The sequence below is a fragment of the Gossypium arboreum genome, chromosome 5 (genome assembly GCF_025698485.1).
Source record: "Gossypium arboreum isolate Shixiya-1 chromosome 5, ASM2569848v2, whole genome shotgun sequence".
NCBI lineage: Eukaryota > Viridiplantae > Streptophyta > Magnoliopsida > Malvales > Malvaceae > Gossypium > Gossypium arboreum.
Genome location: NC_069074.1, coordinates 48,980,619 through 48,986,577, shown reverse-complemented (window position 1 = coordinate 48,986,577; position 5,959 = coordinate 48,980,619).

The window sequence follows — 5,959 nt, the reverse complement described above, 5'->3', positions numbered from 1 at the left end:
GTCTATGGACAAAAACTGGACATGGATGGAATTTTTGGAAAGTTTAGTAGTAAGGGCATTTTGGTCATTTAGTTATTAAAATGAATTAAAAACAAAATTAAAAGCCAATTTTTGTCCATCTTCTTCATTAGGCCGAAATTTCAAGGGTTCTCCATAGTTAGGGTTTGTTTCAACCTTTCAATCTCCATAGTAAGTGATTCCAAGCCCCGTTTTTAATGTTCTTAATGTTTTTGGAATCCCGGTAGCTCGATTAAGCTTATGCTAGCAATAATTCAACCTAGGGTTCATATTTGGAAAAATACCCATAGGTGAAATTTGTGTATTTTGGTGTTTTATTATAGGCTATGAGGTTTTAAATTATGTTAGACAACTTGTACTACTCGGTTTTAAGCGAAAACGAGTAAAATGGCTTAATCGGTAAAAATACCTAATAGTCATAAGTATATGTTAGAGTGTGAATTTGATGTTGCCATAGAAGGGAAAAATGATCAGCATGTCATAAAACATAAGAATAAGGGATGAAGTTTAATTCCCGAGCCTAGGGGCAAAAATGTAATTTTGCCAAATTTTGTATTAAATGCTGTTTTGATGAATTTATGTATTAAATAAGATTAATTTGGCATTACAGATCAAGAGAAACGAGATTCAAGTCGCGATCGAGGGAAAAACAAAGTTTACGAAGAATAGGCTCGATTGCTAATAATTTTGTACCGAGGTAAGTTCATGTGTAAATGTAGTAACATAATTGTCATTTTGAGCAATTTAATGTTGTTTATATGATATGATGCTTATTATTATCATGAATTGTTATGTTTTGTGGTTATTGTTGAATAATATGTAATTATGTGAATTACTTGATAAGTATGAACTATCACCGAAGCGTCGATTTTGATATTCCGTGGAAGACGACAAATATGTGTAATCAAGGAAAAAGCCTGTTTGAACCTTGGGAATAGATTAGAATACAAGTGACATGTCACTAGGATATTTGAGTTCCGAACTCGTTGAGTTGAGTCCGAGTTCGTGAGATGTAACTAAGCATCCGAGCTCGTTGAGTTGAGTCTGAGTTCACTTATGGCTGCGAACGCCCGAGCTCGTTAAGTTGAGTTCGAGTTCACTTATGGGCGGGTTACATGGTAGTTTGGCTACATAAGTTCCGCAGGCTATTGAGTTTGTCTAGCTGCGGGTATGGCTCTTATGTTCATGAGATCCGTGTATTCGAATTATATTCCGATATGTTCAACGGGTGAATCTTAAGTGAATAAGAAGAAGGCCTAAAACGAAGGTGACATGTTGGTAAGTGTGGTAAATGAGAAAATTTGATGTATGTGCTTAAACCCTCGGGTTGAAAACTTGGTATGATGAAATCGTAGAAAGATATTAAATACAAATGAAACATGAATGTCTTGGTGTTGTTTATGCAAATGATGTTTTATGTGGGATTGTGTGATTATGTTACTTGCTATTTGCATGTGAACTTACTAAGCATTTGTGCTTACTCCCTCATTTTCTTTCATTGTAGTTTTGACAAGCTGGCTTGAGAATCGGGATAGGTCGAAGACTCGTTCACACTATCCGAAGTCCTAAATTGGTAAAATGGCTTATGTGTTTTGAATATGGCATGTATGGCAAAATACTCACTTTGTGTAAATGATCTTATGATATGGATATGGTTTGGCAAGAAAAGGGTTTGTAAATTATTAGTCATTGGAATGACCAATCTAAGTCATATTTGATGTTATGTATGTTTAAAATGCTATTTAGTCCATGAAAATCCTTAGTGAAGTGAAATTTGCCATAAAACAGAATCTAACAGCAGCAGTGATGTAAATTTAAAAAATCACTAAAAATAGTAGAAATAGAATTAAATGATGAGTAAGTTATGAAATTTAAGCTTAATGAATCTATTTTCATATGGATTGAACAAAACAGGTATATAAATTATATTTTATGAGATATTTGAATTTTGGTTAAACAGGGCCAGAGTGATTTCTGGATCCCCTATTCTGACTTTAAAAATTCATCATAAATTGTAAACAAATAATTAGAAGTCATACTTTATATGTAAAGATTTCTTATTGAGTCTAGTTTTAATAGAAACAAACTTCATAGACATTGAAATTTTGTACAGAGAGATATCTGATTCGAAATACACAGAGGTCAGAGCAGTCGAACCCTGAAACAGGGGAGACTTTAACTAATAAACTGTTGTTCAACGAAAAATTCTAGAAAAAAATTAGTAAATATATATATGAGTTTATTTTCATGGAAAATTTACAGAATTGTATTTCGAGTTTCGAAACTCGAGTATGAATTTTTAAGCAACTATGACGCAGATTGTTAGCTTGACTGGAAATTTTAAAAATAAATTGTTTGAGCTGTTTAAGTAATGAATTAAGTCTGTTAACACCTCGTGTTTGAATCCAGCGACGGTTTCGGGTACGGGGTGTTACAGTTCCATTCCAACTCCACCTCCTACACAGTTCAAACAGCATAATAAATACTCCACTTTGCATCCCAAGACTTGAACCTTAGACCTCACAGTTACACAACACGCCATCTTACCACTACACCACAAGGCTCTTTGTGTCACCATTTTAGCCTCAATTAATTATAAGGTCTATAGGCCAAAGTCCAAGTTCCTTTAAAAGAAAAAACAAAATAAATTGTAAGAGACAGGACTTGAACCTAGGCTCCCTTGCAACCTTAATGACGCCACACTTACTAGACCACATGCTTCATTGTGTCATTATTTACCACAATAATTTAAAAGGCCTTCATCCAAGCACCCAGGGTTTTATTCACTTAAAACCAAAATTTTTGCTAAAGCCTAGGTTTGAATCCAAGATTTCTCCAACACTTCTCAAGGCCATTTACCACCAAAGCAGACATTTAATTGTGTCATTTCCTTGTACAATTAAATGCTTATATACAACCTCCTTACGAACCCATACACAAGGCCCAATACTTCTAGGCCCAAATTCGGGGCGCTACACGTGTGGCCCATACGGCCACACTTCAACCATCACACGTGTAACACCCCTAACCCGTATCCGTTGCTAGAATAGGGTTATGAGGCATTACCGATCAATACACATTATTCACATACATAATACATACATTTAAGCATTCATATATAAAACTCATCAAGCAAATTCACATTGTCCCTTTTTATGGCTCTACGAGGCCTTAAAGCATGCTTAGAAGTGGTTCAGGACTAAACCGATAACATTCACAAACTTTAGGAAACTTAAAGATTTTCAAACATTAAAAGGTTACACGCCCGTGTGAATAGGCCGTGTGCCTCACAGAGCTACCAGACATGCCGTATTACAGGCCGTGTGAAAACAGGGCATACATACTGACTTGCACCACACGGCCGAGGACACGCCAGTGTGCCAGGCCATGTGAAATCTAAGGGAGGTTACTGACTTGGGTCACACGACCGACTACACGCCCATGTGCTAGCTCGTGTGCCACACACGACCAATAGACACGCCCATGTCAAAACTGTAGGGTATACTGACTTTAATTCAAAGCGAACCCCAGGGGACACACGGCCGTGTAACATGACTGTGTGTCGCACATGGCTAAGATACACGCTCGTGTCTTTGCCAGTGTGGACAAAAATAGGCCATTTACAAAGCCAATTTTCCACCCTTTTCTCATGAACACCTAAACATCAAAATGGTAACATTTTTACACATATAAAGGCAACCAAAAACATACCAATTCCACATATCAAGCTATCTATTATCAACCAATTCAACTACTAAATTCAATATTCAAAACATACCAAATCATTATACCTAAAATCATCACAACTTGCATAAATTTAAAATGCATTAATTCAACAACTTATGATCTATTTTATGCCTCAAAATCAATCCACAACATATCATCTTTTAAACATTATCTTACCAAATAGAAACTAACTACTTGGGCAACCATATAACCATTTCAAAACATAAGGCAACTTATACATCATAAATTATTCATCAAATACATGATTCAAGCCAACATAAATGGCTAAAAACACATCAACATTTGCATTATTAACAAGCTAAAACACATGACTAATAGCATAGCTCAAAACATACCAAAATGACACTAGCCTATACATGCCATATACCATATATACAAAGCTTCCAAAAATACTAACGAGATGATAGTGTGATGACGTATTCCTGACGATCCTCGAGTCTTAGCTAACTTTAATAATATGAAAAAAAACATAGAAAGAACACACAAAGTAAGCTTTAAAAGCTTAGTAAGCCATACACAAATAAATCATTTTATGAATCAATATCATTACCATCAATTAAGCAAGATATGGATAAGCACAATTAAATACACATTCAAAATCACTAACCTTTCTATTAATCAATTTATACTTCTCAAATATACCAATTCATATTACTTTCTTTTCTCAAAGCTTGTTTGAATTTTGTACATACCTAAATCACTTAGCTCATTCACATATTCTTTCTCGACTTGACTTTGCCCGTTGAACCGTTCAGAATCAATAAGGATACTCAGAAATCACATAAGCGCATACAATGCCATATCCTAGATATGGTCTTACATGTTATCACATATTGATGCCACTGTCCTAGACAGGGTCTTACAAACATGCCAATGTCCCAGATATGGTCTTACATGTAATCTCAATACAATGCCAATGTACCAGACATGGTCTTACATGTAATCGCATCTCGATAAACTAATGTCATGACATTCGTATCCTATACTATTCCTAAGGTTCGTACGGGACTTTCGAATGTCGAAACTCTATCAATTCTTGCTCGTAAGTGCTCATTCAACATTTATAACAATTCAATGGCAAGTAAACACATATAATTCAATTTAAAGACATTTATTTGCATATGAACTTACCTCGTAGTCGGAAGAGACGAATTGGATCAATTACTTGATAACTTTCAATTTTCCCCGATCTAGATCCGATTTCTTTCTTCCAGGATCTATACGTATTCAAAATTAATCTATTTAATCACCAATTTAAACAATTTCATACACAAACACATACTTTAGCCAATTTGCAGTTTGGCCCTAAACTTTTACATTTCTTAGAATTTAGTCCTTATTTCAATAAACACAAAATTACACCAATTCAATTCAAACCCATGCCTAACCGAATTTTGTATAACTTCATAGCAGCCCATATGTTCATTTATTTTACACATTTAACCACACATTTTGCACATTTCTCAAATTAGTCCCTTTTATGCAATTTCACTAAAAATCACTTTACAAAACTTCAATATCTATCATCAAGCTTTCAAAATTCATCAACAATCTTTCAAAAGCTCAAGCATTCATAAAAGGCAACTCACAAATTCATCAACAATTTCAGAAATTAAGGTAGAGGCTAGCTAGATTACAAAGCAACAATCACAAAAACATAGAAATCATAAAAAACGGAACAAAAACGAACCTTCAATTGATCACCAACATGGTCGAACCCTAAAGATTCATATTTCTTTCTTTTCTTTTGATTTTTGGCTAGGAATGATAAAAGATGATAGGAAATTTTATTTTGTTTTATTAATATTAACTTAATAACTAATTTACAAAATTAACCCTAATTAAAAGCCACCATATTTCGTGTTATTAAACCCATTTATGTCAATTTTCACTTTCAGTGGTATAATTGCAACATAAGGACCTTTCGTTTAATAAGCCATAGCAATTAGACACCTTTTATCAATTAGAATGCAACTTTTGCATTTTACGCGATTAAGTTCTTTTTCTCAAATTTAGCTATTAAATGATGAAATTAGCTCACAAAATTTTCACACATATATATTCACATGCTATAAACATATAAAATAAGATTAAAATAATTTTACGACCTCGAATTTGTTGTTCCAAAACCACTATTCTGATTTAGCTAAAATCGGGATGTTACAATAGGGTCATGTGCTTTGTTGATCACATG